The 25,382-nt window shown below is 42.7% G+C and overlaps 1 protein-coding gene across 1 annotated transcript in view; it reads left to right on the top strand.

Annotated features, from left to right (window-relative positions):
* The first annotated feature begins 12,915 nt into the window (after positions 1 to 12,915).
* LOC123990489 (synapse differentiation-inducing gene protein 1-like) overlaps positions 12,916 to 25,382 on the top strand; it is a 153,603-nt gene continuing 141,136 nt past the window's right edge. The window contains exon 1 of the mRNA XM_046291038.1: positions 12,916 to 13,629. The gene's annotated coding sequence lies outside the window, so the exon portion shown is untranslated. The remainder of the gene's footprint in view (positions 13,630 to 25,382) is intronic.

Genomic DNA, 25,382 nt, shown 5'->3' with positions numbered 1-25,382 from the left:
GGGAAGGCACTTGAACCAGACAGACTCAGACACCTGCTCACCACGCAGCATCTGAGGAAAACACGACACGACAGGGCGATACACAAACACAGCACGGTGAATTCTAGACAAGGAACCGACAGGACAGGAACGGAACACAAAGGAAGAAATAGGGACTCTAATCAGGGGAAAGGATCGGGAACAGGTGTGGGAAGACTAAATGATTGATTAGGGGAATAGGAACAGCTGGGAGCAGGAACGGAACGATAGAGAGAAGAGAGAGCGAGAGAGTGAGAGAGGGAGGGGGAGAGAGAGGGATAGAAAGAGGGAAAGAACCTAATAAGACCAGCAGAGGGAAACGAATAGAATGGGAAGCACAGGGACAAGACAAGATAATAAATGACAAAACATGACAAGACAAGGTCACAGTTATGAAATCGTAGGACACTAAAGAGGCCTTTCTACTGACTCTGTAAAACACCAAGAGAAAGATGCCCAGGGTCCCTGCTCTTCTGTGTGAATGTGCCTTAGGCATGCTGCAAGGAGGCATGAGGACTGTAGATGTGGCCAAGGCAGTAAATTGCAATGTCCGTACTGTGAGACACCTAAGACATCGCTACAGGGAGACATGACGGACAGCTGATCGTCCTCGCAGTGGCAGACCACATGTAACAACACCTGCACAGGATCGGTACATCTGTGCAGCACACCTGCGGGACAGGTACAGGATGGCAACAACAACAGCCCAAGTTACACCAGGAATGCGCAATCCCTCCATCAGTGCTCAGACTGTCCGCAATAGGCTGAGAGAGGCTGGACTGAGGGCTTGTAGGCCTGTTGTAAGGCAGGTCTTCACCAGACATCACCGGTAACAACATTGCCTATGAACACAAACCCACCGTCGCTGGACCAGTGAGGACTGGTTAAAAGTGGTCTTCACTGACAAGTCGCAGTCTTGTCTCACCAGAGGTGATGGTCAGATTTGCGTTTATCGTTGAAGGAATGAGCGTTACACCTCCTGTACTCTGGAGCGGGATTGATTTGGAGGTGGAGTGTGCGTCATGGTTTGGGACAGGGTGTCACAGCATCATCGGACGGAGCTTGTTGTCATTGCAGGAAATCTCAATGCTGTGAGGGAATACCTGATCCTCCCTCATGTGGTACCCTTCCTGCAGGCTCATCCTGACATGACCCCCCCTCATGTGGTACCCTTCCTGCAGGCTCATCCTGACATGACCCCCCCTCATGTGGTACCCTTCCTGCAGGCTCATCCTGACATGACCCTCCCTCATGTGGTACCCTTCCTGCAGGCTCATCCTGACATGACCCTCCCTCATGTGGTACCCTTCCTGCAGGCTCATCCTGACATGACCCTCCCTCATGTGGTACCCTTCCTGCAGGCTCATCCTGACATGACCCTCCCTCATGTGGTACCCTTCCTGCAGGCTCATCCTGACATGACCCTCCCTCATGTGGTACCCTTCCTGCAGGCTCATCCTGACATGACCCTCCCTCATGTGGTACCCTTCCTGCAGGCTCATCCTGACATGACCCTCCCTCATGTGGTACCCTTCCTGCAGGCTCATCCTGACATGACCCTCCCTCATGTGGTACCCTTCCTGCAGGCTCATCCTGACATGACCCTCCCTCATGTGGTACCCTTCCTGCAGGCTCATCCTGACATGACCCTCCAGTATGACAATGCCACCACGCACAGAATGAGCAGAATGGCTGATTTCCTGCAAGACAGGAATGTCAGTGGCCAGCGAAGAGCCCGGATCTCAATCCCATTGTTGGATCGGAGGGTCGGATGGTGAGGGCTAGGACCCCCAGAAATGTCCTGGAACTTGCAGGTGCCTTGGTGGAAAAGTGGGGTAACAGCGTTTGCACTATTGTAAAGTGACTGTTCCACTGGATGTCATAAGGTGAATGCACCAATTTGTAAGTCGCTCTGGATAAGAGCGTCTGCTAAATGACTTAAATGTAATGTAATGTAACATTTCACAGCAAGAACTGGCAAATCTGGTGCAGTCCATGAGGAGGAGATGCACTGCAATACTTAATGCAGCTGGTGGCCACACCAGATACGGACTGTTACTTTTGATGTTGACCCCCCTTTGTTCAGGGACGCATTATTCCATTTCTGTTAGTCACACGTCTGTGGAACTTGTTCAGTTTATGTCTCAGTTGTTGTTGTAGTTCTTGTTCATACAAGTATTTTCACATGTAATGTTTACTGAAAATAAATGAAGTTGACCGTGAGAGGACATTTATTTTTTTGCGGAGTTTATATATATATATATATATATATATATATATATATATATATATATATATATATATATATATATATATATATATATATATATATATATATATACACTGAGTAGACAAAACATTAAGAACACCTGCTCCTTCCATGACATAGACTGACCAGGTGAAAGCTATGATCCCTTATTGATGTCACCTGTTAAATCCTCTTCAATCAGTGCAGATGAAGGGGAGGAGACGGGTGAAAGAAGGACTTTCAAGCCTCGAGACAATTGAAGCTTGGGGATTGTGTCCCATTCAGAGGACAAATGGACATGACCGAAAGACTTCAGTGCATTTGAACGGGGTATTACGGTTGTAGGTGACAGGTGCCCCGGTACGGTAGAGATCTGCAACACTGCTGGGTTGTGCACACTCAACCGTTTCCCATGTGTATCAACCTTGTTCCACCACTCAAAGGACATCCAGACAACTTTCGGCACCTGGTAGAGTCCATGCCCCGTCAAATTACGGTTGTTCTGAGGGCAAAAGCAGGGTGCAACTCAATATTAGGATGTTTACATATTGTTTCTAAGCATTAGATTGCCATTAAGATCCTTTCAGAGTGAAGGAGGGAAGACCTAGATGGGAGTAATGAAATGAGATTTCAAACCTGGTACCTGGCTGGTTCTGTTTGAAGTTTATTGGCTTAAGTGAGCTACTTAAATTTCAAATTAACCCCGATGAGCAATGAGTCTTGTCTTTGAACTTTGAACTTTGAACTTTGAATAATAAACGTTGTTTAAAAGTGCGAACAGGAGAACAAGGCAGACGGTATCTGATACGCTTCATAAAATGTGAATGCCATAAAGTGTCCATACTAAGACTGTCCTCTATTCCTTACAGCAGGTATCAACTAGATTCAGTCGCGGGCCAATTTTTTTATTGAGCGAATAGTTGGGGGGCCTGGAACAAAATTACAAATCATTTGTAGACTGCAAATTGAAGCCCAGACAGATATAATGTTTGACTAAAACATAATAATTTCAAATGTGTATACGATCACATGGTCTCTCTACTACGTGTGGGACTACTTGGGAACAGATTTCTTAAATTAATATCACATAGAGCTGGTTTTCTGCTGTAGTTATATATATATATATATATATATATATATATATATATATATATATATATATATATATATATTTTTTTTTTTTATATATTTTTTTATAGTATTTTATATCCAACAATGAACATTTAAATTAAAACCCACTTTTTTTTATAGGGAATCATAGGGCTCCGGGCATAAATAGTGCACTATATCGGGAATAGGGAATCATAGGGCTCCGGGAATAAATAGTGCACTATATCGGGAATAGGGAATCATAGGGCTCCGGGCATAAATAGTGCACTATATCGGGAATAGGGAATCATAGGGCTCCGGGCATAAATAGTGCACTATATCGGGAATAGGGAATCATAGGGCTCCGGGCATAAATAGTGCACTATATCGGGAATAGGGAATCATAGGGCTCCGGGCATAAATAGTGCACTATATCGGGAATAGGGAATCATAGGGCTCCGGGCATAAATAGTGCACTATATCGGGAATAGGGAATCATAGGGCTCCGGGCATAAATAGTGCACTATATCGGGAATAGGGAATCATAGGGCTCCGGGCATAAATAGTGCACTATATTGGGAATAGGGAATCATAGGGCTCCGGGCATAAATAGTGCACTATATTCGGAATAGGGAATCATAGGGCTCCGGGCATAAATAGTACACTATATTGGGAATAGGGAATCATAGGGCTCCGGGCATAAATAGTGCACTATATTGGGAATAGGGAATTATAGGGCTCCGGGCATAAATAGTGCACTATATTGGGAATAGGGAATCATAGGGCTCCGGGCATAAATAGTGCACTATATCGGGAATAGGGAATCATAGGGCTCCAGTCATAAATAGTGCACTATATAGGGAATACGGAATCATAGGGCTCCGGTCATAAATAGTGCACTATATTGGGAATAGGGAATCATAGGGCTCCGGGCATAAATAGTGCACTATATCGGGAATAGGGAATCATAGGGCTCCAGTCATAAATAGTGCACTATATAGGGAATACGGAATCATAGGGCTCCGGTCATAAATAATGCACTATATAGGGAATAGCGTGCTGTTTCAGACACCCTATTACTCTGGTTTGAAGCTTTTATATCATTACGTTTCTGGCTAAATATTTGCTAGAGGCTCAATGTGATATACAATGTATTACTACATACAAGGGATTAGAAAAAAAGGCTTTTGGTACTTTTGAAATGGAATCTGGCACAAAGATGATTAAAGCTTTATTACCTTTCTAAATAACATATAACACATCACAGATGAACTATCGGAGGACTGCGCACAGAGGTGTGTGTGTGTGTTTGTGTGAGTATGTGTGTGTGTGTGTGTGTGTGTGTGTGTGTGTGTGTGTGTGTGTGTGTGTGTGTGTGTGTGTGTGTGTGTGTGTGTGTGTGTGTGTGTGTGTGTGTGTGTGTGTGTGTGTGTGTGTGTGTGTGTGTGTGTGTGTGTGTGTGTGTGTGTGTGTGTGTGTGTAATAACACAAATTCTTCTAATAATAAGTGCACCACAGCATGTGGATTAATGTTGGCAGGAAATATAACTGAATCAAGCTAGTAATATCATCGTTCATTTGTATTATAACCGGCAGAGGTCGTATGTCTGTTTTCATTTCTCTACACTGATGATAGATTGCACCATAGAATGAACCAGAACTCTAAATTATATCACGGAAAGAAAGAGCGTCTCAGTTCCCATATTCTCTCATCTTTGAAAGTACTGATGTTATGTTTGGTATTGAACTATATATACTGAACCAAAAACAAAGAACGCAAGTTGCAGCAATTTCAATGATTTTACTGAGTTCATAGAAGGAAAATCAGTCAAAGTAAATACATTCATTAGGCTCTAATCTATGTATGTCACATGACTGGGAATACAGATATGCATCTGTTGGTCACAGATACCTTCAAAAGATAAGGGTAAGGGGTGTGGATCAGATAACCAGTCAGTATCTGGTGTGGATCAGATAACCAGTCAGTATCTGGTGTGGATCAGACAACCAGTCAGTATCTGGTGTGGATCAGAGAACCAGTCAGTATCTGGTGTGGATCAGATAACCAGTCAGTATCTGGTGTGGATCAGATAACCAGTCAGTATCTGGTGTGGATCAGATAACCAGTCAGTATCTGGTGTGGATCAGATAACCAGTCAGTATCTGGTGTGGATCAGATAACCAGTCAGTATCTGGTGTGGATCAGATAACCAGTCAGTATCTGGTGTGACCACCATTAGCCTCATGCAGCGCGACACATCTCCTTCACATAGAGTTGATCAGACTGTTTATTTGTGTCCTGTGGAATGTTGTCCCCACTCCACTCCAACGGCTGTGAGAAGTTGCTGGATATTGGCGGGAACAGGAACACGCTGTTGTACAGGACTATCCAGAGCATCCCAAACATACTCAATGGGTGACATGTCTGGTGAGTATACAGGCCATGGAAGAACTGGGACATTTTCAGCTTCCAGGAATTGTGTACAGATCCTTGAGACATGGGGCCTTGCCTTATCATGCTGAAACATGAGGTGATGATGGTGGGTGAATGGCAACGACAACGGGCCTCAGGATCTCATCATACTGAAACATGAGGTGATGGTCCTTCTGTAGCTCAGTTGGTAGAGCATGGCGCTTGTAACGCCAGGGTAGTGGGTTCGATCCCCGGGACCACCCATACGTAGAATGTATGCACACATGACTGTAAGTCGCTTTGGATAAAAGTGTCTGCTAAATGGCATATATTATTATATTATTATATTATGTTGGTGGGTGAATGGCAATGACAACGGGCCCCAGGATCTCGTCACGGTATCTCTGTAGAATTAAATTGCTGTCAATGAAATGCAATTGTGTACATTGTCCGTAGTTTATGCCTGTATATACCATAACCGCCACCGCCACCATGGGGCACACTGTACACAACGTTGAGCAAACCTCTTGCCGACACGACACCGTTCACGTGGTCTGCGGTTGTGAGCCCGTTTTGGACATACTTCAGCATTCTATAAAACAACATTGGAATATGGTGATGAAATTAACATTCAATTATCTGGCAAAAGCTCTGGTGGACATTTACTGCTCCCTTTAAAACGTAAGACGTCCGTGGCATTGCGTTGTGTGATAAAACTGCACATTTTAGAGAGGCCTTTTATTGTCCCCCAGCACAAGGTGCACCTGTGTAATGATCGTGCTGTTTAATCATCAGCTTCTTGATATTCTACACCTGTCAGGTGGATGGATTATCTTGGCAATGGAGAAATGCTCACTAACAGGGATGTAAACAAATTTGTGCAAAATTAATTGAGAAAATGTGAGTATGGAACATTTCTGGGATCTTTTATTTCAGCTCATGAAACATGGGACCAACACTTGACATGTTCCGTTGATATTTTTTCGAGCTGCAAAGACGAGAAGTCAGCTGTAACGTCGTCAACAACCAAACGTGAGGAAGAACCCCAATGTCTCCCGTTTTCATATCTGTGAATGAAAACCAATCTATGTGTGTGTGTGTTTGTCTGTGTGCACATGTTTGTGTGTGTGTGTGTGTGTGTGTGTGTGTGTGTGTGTGTGTGTGTGTGTGTGTGTGTGTGTGTGTGTGTGTGTGTGTGTGTGTGTGTGTGTGTGTGTGTGTGTGTGTGTGTGTGTGTGTGTGTGTGTGTGTGTGTGTGTGTGTGTGTTTCATAAACAATTCCTGTGCGTCAGTTTATAGTGAAGTAATTCACCAGGATGCCTCTGAGCTTGAGATATGTGTTGATGAATGGTCTCTGTCATGTTTTCACACACATAAGCAATTTGTCACCAGTATGTGTGTATGGCTGTGTGTTTGTCTTTAACAGAAGTCCTCACAAGGATAGTAAAACAAGGACAATTCAGACAAGTGGGGACATTTTTGGTTTAGGGGTTAGGGGATAGGTTTAGGGGTTAGGGGATAGGTTTAGGGGTTAGGGGATAGGTTTAGGGTTAGGGGATAGGTTTAGGGGTTAGGGGATAGGTTTAGGGGTTAGGGTATAGGGGATAGGTTTAGGGGTTAGGGGATAGGTTTAGGGGTTAGGGGATAGGTTTAGGGGTTAGGGTATAGGTTTAGGGGTTAGGGGATAGGTTTAGGGGTTAGGGGATAGGTTTAGGGGTTAGGGGATAGGTTTAGGGGTTAGGGGATAGGTTTAGGGGTTATGGGATAGGTTTAGGGGTTAGGGGATAGGTTTAGGGGTTAGGTATAGGGTTAGGGGTCCGGGTTAGGTTTAGGATTATGGTTAGCGGTTTGGGGTTAAGGTTAGGCTTATCGATAGGTTAAAGGTTAAGGTTAGGGTTATTTTTAGGGTTAGGGTAAATGGGATTTTGGATGGGAATCAATTTCTGTGGTCCCCACAAGGATAGAAATACAAAACTTCTGTTTGTGTGTGCGGCTGTTATTGTGAAGTGTTGTGAATTGAAACACATTCTATAATGCAGTGTTGTGGATTGAAACACATTCTATATTGCAGTGCTGTGAATTGAAACACATTCTATAATGCAGTGTTGTGGATTGAAACACATTCTATAATGCAGTGCTGTGGCTTGAAACACATTCTATAATGCAGTGTTGTGGATTGAAACACATTCTATAATGCAGTGTTGTGGATTGAAACACATTCTATAATGCAGTGCTGTGGATTGAAACACATTCTATAATGCAGTGTTGTGGATTGAAACACATTCTATAATGCAGTGCTGTGGATTGAAACACATTCTATAATGCAGTGCTGTGGCTTGAAACACATTCTATATTGCAGTGCTGTGGATTGAAACACATTATATAATGCAGTGCTGTGGCTTGAAACACATTCTATATTGCAGTGCTGTGGCTTGAAACACATTCTATATTGCAGTGCTGTGGATTGAAACACATTCTATATTGCAGTGCTGTGGATTGAAACACATTCTATATTGCAGTGCTGTGGATTGAAACACATTCTATATTGCAGTGCTGTGGATTGAAACACATTCTATATTGCAGTGCTGTGGATTGAAACACATTCTATAATGCAGTGCTGTGAATTGAAACACATTCTATATTGCAGTGCTGTGGATTGAAACACATTCTATATTGCAGTGCTGTGGGTTTAAACACATTCTGTATTGCAGTGCTGTGGATTGTTGTCACAATTATTCCCAGAATCCCTGGAAATAGCCTGTGGAGTGGGAAGGCTCCCCTCTGAACTGTGTTTCCAAGTCTGTGTCAGCCATATTGACTTTACCAAACAAAACATCACAATTGTAAATAATAAGGAATTAATTGAAAAAAAGAAGACAGATCCATTGTTTCTTTGAAATCCCGGACAGCAACAGGGTACTTACCTCAGCAGCAGTACCCTGTTGCTGAGGTAGAGGTACCCTGCTGCTGAGGTAATTACCCTGTTGCTGAGGTAAGTACCCTGTTGCTGAGGTAAGTACCCTGTTGCTGAGGTAGGTACCCTGCTGCTGAGGTAAGTACACTGTTGCTGAGGTAAGTACCCTGTTGCTGAGGTAAGTACCCTGTTGCTGAGGTAAGTACCCTGCTGCTGAGGCAAGTACCCTGTTGCTGAGGTAAGTACACTGCTGCTGAGGTAAGTACCCTGCTGCTGAGGTAAGTACCCTGTTGCTGAGGTAAGTACCCTGTTGCTGAGGTAGGTACCCTGTTGCTGAGGTAAGTACCCTGTTGCTGAGGTAGGTACCCTGCTGCTGAGGTAAGTACCCTGTTGCTGAGGTAAGTACCCTGTTGCTGAGGTAAGTACCCTGTTGCTGAGGTAAGTACCCTGCTGCTGAGGCAAGTACCCTGTTGCTGAGGTAAGTACACTGCTGCTGAGGTAAGTACCCTGCTGCTGAGGTAAGTACCCTGTTGCTGAGGTAAGTACCCTGTTGCTGAGGTAGGTACCCTGTTGCTGAGGTAAGTACCCTGTTGCTGAGGTAGAGGTACCCTGTTGCTGAGGTAAGTACCCTGTTGCTGAGGTACAGGCACCCTGTTGCTGAGGTAAGTACCCTGTTGCTCAGGTAAGTACCCTGTTGCTGAGGTAGAGGTACCCTGTTGCTGAGCTAAGTACCCTGTTGCTGAGGTAAGTACCCTGTTGCTGAGGTAGAGGTACCCTGCTGCTGAGGTAAGTACCCTGTTGCTGAGGTAAGTATCCTGTTGCTGAGGTAGAGGTACCCTGCTGCCGAGGTAAGTACCCTGTTGCTGAGGTAAGTACCCTGTTGCTGAGGTAAGTATCCTGTTGCTGACGTAAGTACCCTGCTACTGAGGTAAGTACCCTGCTACTGAGGTAAGTACCCTGTTGCTGAGGTAAGTACCCTGTTGCTGAGGTAGAGGTACCCTGTTGCTGAGGTAGAGGTACCCTGTTGCTGAGGTAAGTACCCTGTTGCTGAGGTAAGTATCCTGTTGCTGAGGTAGTTGCTGAGGTAGAGGTACCCTGCTACTGAGGTAAGTACCCTGTTGCTGAGGTAAGTACCCTGTTGCTGAGGTAGAGGTACCCTGCTACTGAGGTAAGTACCCTGTTGCTGAGGTAAGTACCCTGCTGCTGAGGTAAGTACCCTGTTGCTGAGGTAGAGGTACCCTGCTACTGAGGTAAGTACCCTGTTGCTGAGGTAAGTATCCTGTTGCTGACGTAAGTACCCTGCTACTGAGGTAAGTACCCTGTTGCTGAGGTAAGTACCCTGTTGCTGAGGTAGAGGTACCCTGTTGCTGAGGTAGAGGTACCCTGTTGCTGAGGTAAGTACCCTGTTGCTGAGGTAAGTATCCTGTTGCTGAGGTAAGTACCCTGTTGCTGAGGTAAGTACCCTGTTGCTGAGGTAGAGGTACCCTGCTACTGAGGTAAGTACCCTGTTGCTGAGGTAGAGGTACCCTGCTACTGAGGTAAGTACCCTGTTGCTGAGGTAAGTACCCTGCTGCTGAGGTAAGTACCCTGTTGCTGAGGTAGAGGTACCCTGCTACTGAGGTAAGTACCCTGTTGCGGAGGTAAGTACCCTGTTGCTGAGGTAATTACCCTGTTGCTGAGGTAAGTATCCTGTTGCTGAGGTAGAGGTACCCTGTTGCTGAGGTAGAGGTACCCTGTTGCTGAGGTAAAGGTATCCTGTTGCTGAGGTAGAGGTACCCTGTTGCTGAGGTAGAGGTACCCTGTTGCTGAGGTAAGAACCCTGTTGCTGAGGTAAGTACCCTGTTGCTGAGGTAAGTACCCTGTTGCTGAGGTAAGTATCCTGTTGCTGAGGTAAGGACCCTGTTGCTGAGGTAAGTACCCTGTTGCTGAGGTAAGTACCCTGTTGCTGAGGTAAGTATCCTGTTGCTGAGGTAGAGGTACCCTGTTGCTGAGGTAGAGGTACCCTGTTGCTGAGGTAAAGGTATCCTGTTGCTGATGTAGAGGTACCCTGTTGCTGAGGTAAGAACCCTGTTGCTGAGGTAAGAACCCTGTTGCTGAGGTAAGTACCCTGTTGCTGAGGTAGAGGTACCCTGCTGCTGAGGTAAGTACCCTGTTGCTGAGGTAAGTACCCTGTTGCTGAGGTAAGTACCCTGTTGCTGAGGTAAGTACCCTGTTGCTGAGGTAGAGGTACCCTGTGGCTGAGATAAGTACCCTGTTGCTGAGGTAAGTACCCTGTTGCTGAGGTAAGTACCCTGTTGCTGAGGTAAGTATCCTGTTGCTGAGGTAAGTACCCTGTTGCTGAGGTAAGTACCCTGTTGCTGAGGTAAGTACCCTGTTGCTGAGATAAGTACCCTGTTGCTGAGGTAAGTACCCTGTTGCTGAGGTAAGTACTCTGTTGCTGAGGTAAGTACCCTGTTGCTGAGGTAAGTACCCTGTTGCTGAGGTAGAGGTACCCTGTTGCTGAGATAAGTACCCTGTTGCTGAGGTAAGTACCCTGTTGCTGAGGTAAGTACCCTGTTGCTGAGGTAAGTATCCTGTTGCTGAGGTAAGTACCCTGTTGCTGAGGTAAGTACCCTGTTGCTGAGGTAAGTTCCCTGTTGCTGAGGTAGAGGTACCCTGTTGCTGAGGTAAGTACCCTGTTGCTGAGGTAAGTACCCTGTTGCTGAGGTAAGTACCCTGTTGCTGAGGTAAGGACCCTGCTGCTGAGGTAAGTACCCTGTTGCTGAGGTAAGTACCCTGTTGCTGAGGTAAGTACCCTGTTGCTGAGGTAAGTACCCTGTTGCTGAGGTAAGTTCCCTGTTGCTGAGGTAGAGGTACCCTGCTGCTGAGGTAAGTACCCTGTTGCTGAGGTAAGTACCCTGTTGCTGAGGTAAGTACCCTGTTGCTGAGGTAAGTACCCTGTTGCTGAGGTAAGTACCCTGTTGCACCCCTTTGCATCTATCTCTCCTAATGGCCGTGAGCAGCACGGCTGCAGGGCGTTTCCAACTGCCTTGAGTGATTCTATTTTTTCTCGTGCTTTAAGTTTAAGTTCCAGCAGCAGCTCGAGTCACATTGCTTGACTTCAACAACATACCCATGCTCTGCATATTAGCATTCGTATCTTCCCTCCTTCTAATAATGTCCACTGTTTGAGAAGAAACGTCTTAATTCAGCCTAGGTGTTGTCAAGTTGGAGTTATATCCTCTGGCATAATGCAGTTTCTGTGGACCACCACAGAAGAATCAGAGTTCGCCCCACTAAAATAACTTGCAAGAAAGCCGCTTACAAACTAGGCCTATAGCCTACCGATCAATGTCCCTGGGATTGAGGCATGTCTATGCGGCTGCTTATCAAATCCTTGATAGGTTTTCCGTGGTGCCAGACATTGCAGACAGTAGCCTATTCAGTCATCATTTTCTCAAAGCCCAACATTTCACAACGCGAATCAAGACCGCCATGATTAAGACTGCTGGCTGGTAGCAATAATGTCATTATTTGTTTAGTAATTAAAGTTGGAAATGTAAACATTGCAGATTGTAAAATACATTTTTTTATACAACATCATACTAATCAACAACAAATATATATATCTTTTAAATAGACAACTGACCTGTATAGCCTACCTGAACCTGCATGACATGAGCCATCCTCTCTCCTAGCTTGGATAGAGAGTTGTTGTGTGTCTACTAATAACAAATAACACAGTCAGTCCACCCTCAAAAACACTTGAGAGACTCCCCTGGTCTTCTGAAGTCCTCCTGACACACTGTGCATTAGATGTCCATTGCGCTGCACACAACGCAGTCAATTTAAACCAAGACATACCAGATATAAGGGACTGTTGTTGATATTGCAACCACACGACTCAAACACCGGTTCACCACTATGAAGAAAACAGCTTCTTTTTTTCTTTTTTTGAGCCCTCAAGAACTATTGATCTGTTTGCATCTACCAATGTATTGTCTGTCCCAGTATCCCGATGACCTGTCCCACAGCTTCCTATACAGTTCTCCCTGTGTAGCGGGGGTGTCCAGTACACCAGTGATATAACCTATAGGCTTACCACTGCCAGACTCGCGAACAGAAACATATTAACATATTATACAAACAGTGTCAGGATGCTGTTAACATTAGGCATGGATGAACTAGCAGCACACTTCACGATAAAATTACATAATTATCTCGATGAGGGCGGATACACGTCTGGTGGGATACTGTACGGAGCTCGCAAACTACACCATTTTTAAAATATATATATAAGAAGACAAATTGTAAAAGGATGGGAGACGATACTACTTGGCTGTGAGATTTTTTTTTTAAAGAGCATCTTCAAAGTTTGTTTTTATAAACACATACAAAACTAGTTATAGGCTAAAAGTCTCTCTAGATACATGCCAAGGGCACGTTGACGTGTATTGTCACGAACCCTATTAAATGTTGACCCGCACAAGGAAAGCGGTCTTGGAGACGCATTGCCATTTCTCTCTGAGAACACCGAGTTGGTTTTGAGTGACGTTTCTTCTCTTTTCCTCCGGTGCGATCGGTCTGCGAGCTACACCGTTTTCTAATTGATCCGTCATAAATGTCATTCCTGAACATAAGAAAGCCGGCGACCCCCGCTTACTCCTGTATCGTATTATTTCGTTTCATTAATTTCGAAGCCAGAGGATCGATAAACAAGATCATTTTTTTTGAGAGTTGAGAGAAATCAATAGGCGACATTATCAACCGCCACGCCGAGACCTATTCCCTCATCGAAATGAACGCAGTGAAATAACGACTCTAAACCGACTCGGTCAGATCAGGTGAATCATTTTCAAAAACAAGGACTATATCATTGGTCTCACACCAACCGGCAATAATGGCAACAGAAATACAAGCAAGTGGCTGTACATGTCAAACAACGTTTGTATTGTCAGGAATTCACAGGTAAGACATGTTTGGTATTTTAGATATTATTTTACAAAAGTAACCAACTGTCCTTTTCTTTACGCATCCAACCATGTAGCATTTCGTGTTCTTCCCATACGATCATATCTCAGCGCGGAGTGAAAAGGAGTGCTTGTTGATTTATGAGAAAATGTATCAACTGCCTAAATGCACATTGTCAACGCAAATGGACTTGTATGTTAAAACGGTCAAAAATATAGTGTTGGACTGTGGCTTTTAGGGTAACCAAATTGAAAGCGCGCACTTTGCGCATAGGCTGTGTTGTGCCTGTGTGTTGGAACGGTGCGGATATTGGCACATAGGATGCTACGTGTTGTGCAATTGGTCTACCCCATCATTGGTCGTTAAAGTCAGTGTATTTTTGTTACTGGATTAGATGAGGATTTAGTTTATAGGCGTGTGAAACACTGAGAGTTACTTTTTTAAATTGTTTTTTTTCCGTTGCAGTGGTTTTGAGGCATGAGCATATAGTCTCAAATACCTGAATTGTACATATCTACATATATTGCACCTTTGTTGTAAATACTAGATCCATTATCCCTGTAGCTTTCAATGTACTGTGTATACTGTACATCCTGACAATAATTGCACAGATTTTTTAATGACAAGAGCATACTGATTCCAAATAGAAAAGTGTGGACTATTGTAAACTGCCAAAAGAATGAGAGGGAGAGGAGGTGCCACATCTGAATATTCAAACATCTTTGCAATGGTGTTCCGTGGATCTTAAATTCTCTGTGTGGGGAAGATGAAACAGACAGTATTTTTTGTCAACTCCCTTTTTCTCTCTTAAGTGAACTACTCACAAGATGATTAATTCATTCTTATCAGAGAAGTGGTGGAGACAGAATCAAAGGAGTACAGTTTTGTTCAGTTCTGTCTCTCTCTCTCTCTCTCTCTCTCTCTCTCTCTCTCTCTCTCTCTCTCTCTCTCTCTCTCTCTCTCTCTCTCTGTCTCTCTCTCTCTCTGTCTCTGTCTCTGTCTCTGTCTCTCTCTCTCTCTCTCTCTCTCTCTCTCTCTCTCTCTCTCTCTCTCTCTCTCTCTCTCTCTGTCTCTGTCTCTGTCTCTGTCTCTCTCTCTGTCTCTCTCTCTCTCTCTCTCTCTCTCTCTCTCTCTCTCTGTCTCTGTCTCTGTCTGTCTCTGTCTCTCTCTCTCTCTCTCTCTCTCTCTCTCTCTCTCTCTCTCTCTCTCTCTCTCTCTCTCTCTCTCTCTCTCTCTCTCTCTCTCTCTCTGTCTCTCTCTCTCTCTGTCTCTCTCTCTCTCTCTCTCTCTCTCTCTCTCTCTCTCTCTCTCTCTCTCTCTCTCTCTCTCTCTCTCTCTCTCTCTCTCTCTCTGTCTCTCTCTCTCTCTCTCTCTCTCTCTCTCTCTCTCTCTCTCTCTCTGTGTCTCTCTCTCTCTCTGTCTCTCTCTCTCTCTCTCTCTCTCTCTCTCTCTCTCTCTCTCTCTCTCTCTCTCTCTCTCTCTCTCTCTCTCTCTCTCTCTCTCTCTCTCTCTCTGTCCCCCCACTCTCTCTCTCTCTCTCTCTCTCTCTCTCTCTCTCTCTCTCTCTCTCTCTATCTCTATCTCTCTCTCTCGTGTGTGTCGCCAAGAGGGAGTCAGAGGAGAGCTATAGTCAGGTTGTAGCAGCAGGAGTCAGGCACTCTAATGGCTGGGACTACAGTGTACAGCTGCTGCAGCAACACACACACACACACACACACACACACACACACACACACACACACACACACACACACACACACACACACACACACACACACACACACACACACACACACACACACACACACACACACACACACACACACACACACACGATATACTCCCAGTGAATGGAAGGATGCTTCTCACTCAAAATGAAAAGCAGCACTATACAGAAATAACCATGTTCTCTCAGATCTCTCTGTGTCTCTGTCTCTGTGTCACTCTGTGTCTCTGTCTCTGTGTATTGTGTGTGTGTGTGTGTCTCTCTGTGTGTCTCTCTCTGTGTCTCTCTCTGTGTCACTCTGTGTCTCTGTCTCTGTGTATTGTGTGTGTGTGTGTTTCATGCTAGTCTGCGTTGTACAGTAATCTGAGACAGTGATGATGGCAGTGAAGTGTCGATGACATAGTGTTGATGACATAGTGTCGATGACATAGTGTTGATGACATAGTGTCAATGACATAGTGTTGATGACATAGTGTTGATGACATAGTGTTGATGACATAGTCTTGATGACATAATGTTGATGACATAGTGTTGATGACATAGTGTTGATGACATACTGTTGATGACATAGTGTTGATGACAGTGTCGATGACATAGTGTCGATGACACATTGTTGATGACATTGTGTTGATGACATAGTGTTGATGACATAGTGTTGATGACATAATGTTGATGACATAGTGTTGATGACATAGTGTTGATGACATAACATAGTGTTGATGACATAGTGTTGATGACATAGTGTTGATGACATAGTGTTGATGACATAGTGTCGATTAACATAGTGTCGATGACATTGTGTTGATGACATAGTGTTGATGACATAGTGTTGATGACATTGTGTTGATGACATAGTGTTGATGACATAGTGTTGATGACATAGTGTTGATGACATTGTGTTGATGACATAGTGTCGATTAATTGTGTTGATGACATTGTGTTGATGACATAGTGTTGATGACATAGTGTTGATGACATTGTGTTGATGACATAGTGTTGATGACATAGTGTTGATGACATTGTGTTGATGACATAGTGTTGATGACATAGTGTTGATGACATAGTGTTGATGACATTGTGTTGATGACATAGTGTCGATTAACATAGTGTCGATGACATTGTGTTGATGACATAGTGTTGATGACATAGTGTTGATGACATTGTGTTGATGACATAGTGTTGATGACATTGTGTTGATGACATAGTGTTGGTAGTGTCGATGACATAGTGTCGATGACATAGTGTCGATGACATAGTGTCGATGACATAGTGTCGATTAACATAGTGTCGATTAACATAGTGTTGATGACATAGTGTCGATGACATAGTGTCGATGACATAGTGTTGATGACATAGTGTTGATGACATAGTGTTGATGACATAGTGTCGATTAACATAGTGTTGATGACATAGTGTCGATGACATAGTGTTGATGACATAGTGTTGATGACATTGTGTTGATGACATAGTGTCGATTAACATAGTGTCGATGACATTGTGTCGATGACATAGTGTCGATGACATAGTGTTGATGACATAGTGTTGATGACATAGTGTTGATGACATTGTGTCGATGACATAGTGTTGATGACATAGTGTTGATGACATAGTGTTGATGACATAGTGTCGATTAACATAGTGTTGATGACATAGTGTCGATGACATAGTGTTGATGACATAGTGTCGATGACATAGTGTCGATGACATAGTGTTGATGACATAGTGTTGATGACATAGTGTTGATGACATAGTGTCGATTAACATAGTGTTGATGACATAGTGTCGATGACATAGTGTTGATGACATTGTGTTGATGACATAGTGTTGATGACATAGTGTTGATGACATTGTGTTGATGACATTGTGTTTGATGACGGTAGTAGTTATCAATAGGATCAATCTACAGTACAGTCCCCATTCCATTACACACCTCTGTGTTGTTTAACAGGTAAAATCATACTGTAGGACTACAGTAGTAGTAGGGGATAGGAGACCAGTAAGAGAACCATTTAGGAAGACGATTCATGTGCTTGATTCAGGTTCTTTACCAATGGCATAGGAGCAGTACATCTAACCGTTTAAGATGAAGATGATTCATGAAGAATTGTGTTTAGAATAACACCTGCCACACAACACTAGTCGAGCTGAGCTCTCTTCTTATCTCTAGTCTAGCTCTGCTTCTTCTTATCTCTAGTCTAGCTCTTCTTCTTCTCTAGTCTAGCTCTTCTTCTCTCGTCGAGCTCTTCTTCTTCTCTAGTCTAGCTCTTCTTCTTCTTCATGTTCTTCTTCTTCTCTAGTCTAGCTCTTCTTCTTCTTCTCTCTAGTCTAGCTCTTCTTCTTCTTCATGTTCTTCTTCTCTCTAGTCTAGCCCTTCTTCTTCTTCATGTTCTTATTCTTCTCTAGTCTAGCTCTTCTTCTTCTTCTCTCTAGTCTAGCTCTTCTTCTTCTTCATGTTCTTCTTCTTCTCTAGTCTAGCTCTTCTTCTTCTTCTCTCTAGTCTAGCCCTTCTTCTTCTTCTTCTCTCTAGTCTAGCCCTTCTTCTTCTTCTTCTCTAGTCTAGCTCTTCTTCTTCTTCTCTCTAGTCTAGCTCTTCTTCTTCTTCATGTTCTTCTTCTTCTCTAGTCTAGCTCTTCTTCTTCTTCTTCTCTAGTCTAGCTCTTCTTCTTCTTCTTCTCTAGTCTAGCTCTTCTTCTTCTTCTCTCTAGTCTAGCCCTTCTTCTTCTTCATGTTCTTCTTCTTCTCTAGTCTAGCTCTTCTTCTTCTTCTTCTCTAGTCTAGCTCTTCTTCTTCTTCTTCTCTAGTCTAGCTCTTCTTCTTCTTCTCTCTAGTCTAGCCCTTCTTCTTCTTCATGTTCTTCTTCTTCTCTAGTCTAGCTCTTCTTCTTCTTCTTCTCTAGTCTAGCTCTTCTTCTTCTTCTCTCTAGTCTAGCCCTTCTTCTTCTTATCTAGTCTAGCCCTTCTTCTTCTTCATGTTCTTCTTCTTCTCTAGTCTAGCTCTTCTTCTTCTCTAGTCTAGCCCTTCTTCTTCTTCATGTTCTTCTTCTTCTCTAGTCTAGCTCTTCTTCTTCTTCTCTAGTCTAGCTCTTCTTCTTCTTCTTCTCTAGTCTAGCTCTTCTTCTTCTTCTCTCTAGTCTAGCCCTTCTTCTTCTTCTTCTTCTCTAGTCTAGCCCTTCTTCTTCTTCTCTAGTCTAGCCCTTCTTCTTCTTCATGTTCTTCTTCTTCTCTAGTCTAGCCCTTCTTCTTCTCTCTAGTCTAGCTCTTCTTCTTCTTCTTCTTCATGTTCTTCTTCTTCTCTAGTCTAGCTCTTCTTCTTCTTATCTCTAGTCTAGCTCTTCTTCTTCTCTCTAGTCTAGCTCTTCTTCTTCTCTCTAGTCTAGCTCTTCTTCTTCTTCATGTTCTTCTTCTTCTCTAGTCTAGCTCTTCTTCTTCTTCTCTCTAGTCTAGCCCTTCTTCTTCTTCTTCTCTCTAGTCTAGCCCTTCTTCTTCTTCTTCTCTAGTCTAGCTCTTCTTCTTCTTCTCTCTAGTCTAGCTCTTCTTCTTCTTCATGTTCTTCTTCTTCTCTAGTCTAGCTCTTCTTCTTCTTCTTCTCTAGTCTAGCTCTTCTTCTTCTTCTCTAGTCTAGCTCTTCTTCTTCTTCTCTCTAGTCTAGCCCTTCTTCTTCTTCATGTTCTTCTTCTTCTCTAGTCTAGCTCTTCTTCTTCTTCTTCTCTAGTCTAGCTCTTCTTCTTCTTCTTCTCTAGTCTAGCTCTTCTTCTTCTTCTCTCTAGTCTAGCCCTTCTTCTTCTTATCTAGTCTAGCCCTTCTTCTTCTTCATGTTCTTCTTCTTCTCTAGTCTAGCTCTTCTTCTTCTCTAGTCTAGCCCTTCTTCTTCTTCATGTTCTTCTTCTTCTCTAGTCTAGCTCTTCTTCTTCTTCTTCTTCTTCTCTAGTCTAGCTCTTCTTCTTCTTCTTCTTCTCTAGTCTAGCTCTTCTTCTTCTTCTCTCTAGTCTAGCCCTTCTTCTTCTTCTTCTTCTCTAGTCTAGCCCTTCTTCTTCTTCTCTAGTCTAGCCCTTCTTCTTCTTCATGTTCTTCTTCTTCTCTAGTCTAGCCCTTCTTCTTCTCTCTAGTCTAGCTCTTCTTCTTCTTCTTCTTCATGTTCTTCTTCTTCTCTAGTCTAGCTCTTCTTCTTCTTATCTCTAGTCTAGCTCTTCTTCTTCTCTCTAGTCTAGCTCTTCTTCTTCTTCTTCTTCTTCTTCTTCTTCATGTTCTTCTTCTTCTCTAGTCTAGCCCTTCTTCTTCTTATCTCTAGTCTAGCTCTTCTTCTTCTCTCTAGTCTAGTTCTTCTTCTTCTTCTTCATGTTCTTCTTCTTTCCTAGTCTAGCTCTTCTTCTTCTTCTCTCTAGTCTAGCTCTTCTTCTTCTTCTCTCTAGTCTAGCTCTTCTTCTCTAGTCTAGCTCTTCTTCTTCTTCTTCTTCTTCATGTTCTTCTTCTTCTCTAGTCTAGCTCTTCTTCTTCTCTCTAGTCTAGCTCTTCTTCTTCTTCTCTAGTCTAGCCCTTCTTCTTCTCTCTAGTCTAGCTCTTCTTCTTCTTCTTCTTCTTCTTCTTCTTCTTCTTCTTCTTCTTCTTCTTCTTCTTCTTCTTCATGTTCTTCTTCTTCTCTAGTCTAGCTCTTCTTCTTCTTATCTCTAGTCTAGCTCTTCTTCTTATCTCTAGTCTAGCTCTTCTTCTTCTTATCTCTAGTCTAGCTCTTCTTCTTCTTCTTCATGTTCTTCTTCTTCTCTAGTCTAGCTCTTCTTCTTCTTCTCTCTAGTCTAGCCCTTCTTCTTCTTCATGTTCTTCTTCTTCTCTCTAGTCTAGCTCTTCTTCTTCTTATCTCTAGTCTAGCTCTTCTTCTTATCTCTAGTCTAGCTCTTCTTCTTCTTATCTCTAGTCTAGCTCTTCTTCTTCTTCTTCTTCATGTTCTTCTTCTTCTCTAGTCTAGCTCTTCTTCTTCTTCTCTCTAGTCTAGCCCTTCTTCTTCTTCTCTCTAGTCTAGCCCTTCTTCTTCTTCATGTTCTTCTTCTTCTCTAGTCTAGCTCTTCTTCTTCTTCTCTCTAGTCTAGCCCTTCTTCTTCTTCATGTTCTTCTTCTTCTCTAGTCTAGCCCTTCTTCTTCTTATCTCTAGTCTAGCTCTTCTTCTTCTCTCTAGTCTAGCTCTTCTTCTTCTCTCTAGTCTAGATCTTCTTCTTCTCTCTAGTCTAGCCCTTCTTCTTCTTCTCTAGTCTAGCCCTTCTTCTTCATGTTCTTCTTCTTCTCTAGTCTAGCTCTTCTTCTTCTCTAGTCTAGCCCTTCTTCTTCTTCATGTTCTTCTTCTTCTCTAGTCTAGCTCTTCTTCTTCTTCTTCTTCTTCTCTAGTCTAGCTCTTCTTCTTCTTCTTCTCTAGTCTAGCTCTTCTTCTTCTTCTCTCTAGTCTAGCCCTTCTTCTTCTTCTTCTTCTCTAGTCTAGCCCTTCTTCTTCTTCTCTAGTCTAGCCCTTCTTCTTCTTCATGTTCTTCTTCTTCTCTAGTCTAGCCCTTCTTCTTCTCTCTAGTCTAGCTCTTCTTCTTCTTCTTCTTCATGTTCTTCTTCTTCTCTAGTCTAGCTCTTCTTCTTCTTATCTCTAGTCTAGCTCTTCTTCTTCTCTCTAGTCTAGCTCTTCTTCTTCTTCTTCATGTTCTTCTTCTTTCCTAGTCTAGCTCTTCTTCTTCTTCTCTCTAGTCTAGCTCTTCTTCTTCTTCTCTAGTCTAGTCCTTCTTCTTCTCTTTAGTCTAGCTCTTCTTCTTCTTCTTCTTCTTCTTCTTCTTCTTCTTCATGTTCTTCTTCTTCTCTAGTCTAGCTCTTCTTCTTCTTATCTCTAGTCTAGGTCTTCTTCTTATCTCTAGTCTAGCTCTTCTTCTTCTTATCTCTAGTCTAGCTCTTCTTCTTCTTCTTCTTCTTCTTCTTCTTCTTCATGTTCTTCTTCTTCTCTAGTCTAGCTCTTCTTCTTCTTCTCTCTAGTCTAGCCCTTCTTCTTCTTCATGTTCTTCTTCTTCTCTCTAGTCTAGCTCTTCTTCTTCTTATCTCTAGTCTAGCTCTTCTTCTTATCTCTAGTCTAGCTCTTCTTCTTCTCTCTAGTCTAGCTCTTCTTCTTCTCTCTAGTCTAGATCTTCTTCTTCTCTCTAGTCTAGCCCTTCTTCTTCTTCATGTTCTTCTTCTTCTCTAGTCTAGCTCTTCTTCTTCTTCTTCTCTAGTCTAGCTCTTCTTCTTCTTCTTCTCTAGTCTAGCTCTTCTTCTTCTTCTCTCTAGTCTAGCCCTTCTTCTTCTTCATGTTCTTCTTCTTCTCTAGTCTAGCTCTTCTTCTTCTTCTTCTCTAGTCTAGCTCTTCTTCTTCTTCTCTCTAGTCTAGCCCTTCTTCTTCTTATCTAGTCTAGCCCTTCTTCTTCTTCATGTTCTTCTTCTTCTCTAGTCTAGCTCTTCTTCTTCTCTAGTCTAGCCCTTCTTCTTCTTCATGTTCTTCTTCTTCTCTAGTCTAGCTCTTCTTCTTCTTCTTCTTCTTCTCTAGTCTAGCTCTTCTTCTTCTTCTTCTTCTCTAGTCTAGCTCTTCTTCTTCTTCTCTCTAGTCTAGCCCTTCTTCTTCTTCTTCTTCTCTAGTCTAGCCCTTCTTCTTCTTCTCTAGTCTAGCCCTTCTTCTTCTTCATGTTCTTCTTCTTCTCTAGTCTAGCCCTTCTTCTTCTCTCTAGTCTAGCTCTTCTTCTTCTTCTTCTTCATGTTCTTCTTCTTCTCTAGTCTAGCTCTTCTTCTTCTTATCTCTAGTCTAGCTCTTCTTCTTCTCTCTAGTCTAGCTCTTCTTCTTCTTCTTCTTCTTCTTCTTCTTCTTCATGTTCTTCTTCTTCTCTAGTCTAGCCCTTCTTCTTCTTATCTCTAGTCTAGCTCTTCTTCTTCTCTCTAGTCTAGTTCTTCTTCTTCTTCTTCATGTTCTTCTTCTTTCCTAGTCTAGCTCTTCTTCTTCTTCTCTCTAGTCTAGCTCTTCTTCTTCTTCTCTCTAGTCTAGCTCTTCTTCTCTAGTCTAGCTCTTCTTCTTCTTCTTCTTCTTCTTCATGTTCTTCTTCTTCTCTAGTCTAGCTCTTCTTCTTCTCTCTAGTCTAGCTCTTCTTCTTCTTCTCTAGTCTAGCCCTTCTTCTTCTCTCTAGTCTAGCTCTTCTTCTTCTTCTTCTTCTTCTTCTTCTTCTTCTTCTTCTTCTTCTTCTTCTTCTTCTTCTTCTTCTTCTTCTTCTTCTTCATGTTCTTCTTCTTCTCTAGTCTAGCTCTTCTTCTTCTTATCTCTAGTCTAGCTCTTCTTCTTATCTCTAGTCTAGCTCTTCTTCTTCTTATCTCTAGTCTAGCTCTTCTTCTTCTTCTTCTTCATGTTCTTCTTCTTCTCTAGTCTAGCTCTTCTTCTTCTTCTCTCTAGTCTAGCCCTTCTTCTTCATGTTCTTCTTCTTCTCTCTAGTCTAGCTCTTCTTCTTCTTATCTCTAGTCTAGCTCTTCTTCTTATCTCTAGTCTAGCTCTTCTTCTTCTTATCTCTAGTCTAGCTCTTCTTCTTCTTCTTCTTCATGTTCTTCTTCTTCTCTAGTCTAGCTCTTCTTCTTCTTCTCTCTAGTCTAGCCCTTCTTCTTCTTCTCTCTAGTCTAGCCCTTCTTCTTCTTCATGTTCTTCTTCTTCTCTAGTCTAGCTCTTCTTCTTCTTCTCTCTAGTCTAGCCCTTCTTCTTCTTCATGTTCTTCTTCTTCTCTAGTCTAGCCCTTCTTCTTCTTATCTCTAGTCTAGCTCTTCTTCTTCTCTCTAGTCTAGCTCTTCTTCTTCTCTCTAGTCTAGATCTTCTTCTTCTCTCTAGTCTAGCCCTTCTTCTTCTTCTCTAGTCTAGCCCTTCTTCTTCATGTTCTTCTTCTTCTCTAGTCTAGCTCTTCTTCTTCTCTAGTCTAGCCCTTCTTCTTCTTCATGTTCTTCTTCTTCTCTAGTCTAGCTCTTCTTCTTCTCTAGTCTAGCTCTTCTTCTTCTTCTTCTCTAGTCTAGCTCTTCTTCTTCTTCTCTCTAGTCTAGCCCTTCTTCTTCTTCTTCTTCTCTAGTCTAGCCCTTCTTCTTCTTCTCTAGTCTAGCCCTTCTTCTTCTTCATGTTCTTCTTCTTCTCTAGTCTAGCCCTTCTTCTTCTCTCTAGTCTAGCTCTTCTTCTTCTTCTTCTTCATGTTCTTCTTCTTCTCTAGTCTAGCTCTTCTTCTTCTTATCTCTAGTCTAGCTCTTCTTCTTCTCTCTAGTCTAGCTCTTCTTCTTCTTCTTCATGTTCTTCTTCTTTCCTAGTCTAGCTCTTCTTCTTCTTCTCTCTAGTCTAGCTCTTCTTCTTCTTCTCTCTAGTCTAGCTCTTCTTCTCTAGTCTAGCTCTTCTTCTTCTTCTTCTTCTTCACGTTCTTCTTCTTCTCTAGTCTAGCTCTTCTTCTTCTCTCTAGTCTAGCTCTTCTTCTTCTTCTCTAGTCTAGTCCTTCTTCTTCTCTTTAGTCTAGCTCTTCTTCTTCTTCTTCTTCTTCTTCTTCTTCATGTTCTTCTTCTTCTCTAGTCTAGCTCTTCTTCTTCTTATCTCTAGTCTAGGTCTTCTTCTTATCTCTAGTCTAGCTCTTCTTCTTCTTATCTCTAGTCTAGCTCTTCTTCTTCTTCTTCTTCTTCTTCTTCTTCTTCATGTTCTTCTTCTTCTCTAGTCTAGCTCTTCTTCTTCTTCTCTCTAGTCTAGCCCTTCTTCTTCTTCATGTTCTTCTTCTTCTCTCTAGTCTAGCTCTTCTTCTTCTTATCTCTAGTCTAGCTCTTCTTCTTATCTCTAGTCTAGCTCTTCTTCTTCTCTCTAGTCTAGCTCTTCTTCTTCTCTCTAGTCTAGATCTTCTTCTTCTCTCTAGTCTAGCCCTTCTTCTTCTTCATGTTCTTCTTCTTCTCTAGTCTAGCTCTTCTTCTTCTTATCTCTAGTCTAGCTCTTCTTCTTCTCTCTAGTCTAGCCCTTCTTCTTCTTCATGTTCTTCTTATCTCTAGTCTAGCTCTTCTTCTTCTTCTCTCTAGTCTAGCGCTTCTTCTCTCTAGTCTAGCTCTTCTTCTTCTCTAGTCTAGCCCTTCTTCTTCTTCATGTTCTTCTTCTTCTCTAGTCTAGCCCTTCTTCTTCTCTCTAGTCTAGCCCTTCTTCTTCTCTCTAGTCTAGCCCTTCTTCTTCTCTCTAGTCTAGCCCTTCTTCTTCTCTCTAGTCTAGCTCTTCTTCTTCTTCTTCTTCATGTTCTTCTTCTTCTCTAGTCTAGCCCTTCTTCTTCTCTCTAGTCTAGCCCTTCTTCTTCTCTCTAGTCTAGCCCTTCTTCTTCTCTCTAGTCTAGCCCTTCTTCTTCTCTCTAGTCTAGCTCTTCTTCTTCTTCTCTCTAGTCTAGCTCTTCTTCTCTAGTCTAGCTCTTCTTCTTCTTCTTCTTCTTCATGTTCTTCTTCTTCTCTAGTCTAGCTCTTCTTCTTCTCTCTAGTCTAGCTCTTCTTCTTCTTCTCTAGTCTAGCCCTTCTTCTTCTCTCTAGTCTAGCTCTTCTTCTTCTTCTTCTTCTTCTTCTTCTTCTTCTTCTTCTTCTTCATGTTCTTCTTCTTCTCTAGTCTAGCTCTTCTTCTTCTTATCTCTAGTCTAGCTCTTCTTCTTATCTCTAGTCTAGCTCTTCTTCTTCTTATCTCTAGTCTAGCTCTTCTTCTTCTTCATGTTCTTCTTCTTCTCTAGTCTAGCTCTTCTTCTTCTTCTCTCTAGTCTAGCCCTTCTTCTTCTTCATGTTCTTCTTCTTCTCTCTAGTCTAGCTCTTCTTCTTCTTATCTCTAGTCTAGCTCTTCTTCTTATCTCTAGTCTAGCTCTTCTTCTTCTTATCTCTAGTCTAGCTCTTCTTCTTCTTCTTCTTCTTCTTCTTCTTCTTCTTCATCTTCTTCTTCTCTCTAGTCTAGCCCTTCTTCTTCTTCTCTCTAGTCTAGCCCTTCTTCTTCTTCATGTTCTTCTTCTTCTCTAGTCTAGCTCTTCTTCTTC

Source organism: Oncorhynchus gorbuscha, linkage group LG12 (genome assembly GCF_021184085.1).
Source record: "Oncorhynchus gorbuscha isolate QuinsamMale2020 ecotype Even-year linkage group LG12, OgorEven_v1.0, whole genome shotgun sequence".
Lineage (NCBI taxonomy): Eukaryota > Metazoa > Chordata > Actinopteri > Salmoniformes > Salmonidae > Oncorhynchus > Oncorhynchus gorbuscha.
The sequence above is the reverse complement of the archived record's forward strand: the minus strand, read 5'-3'. Positions and strand labels throughout refer to the sequence as shown.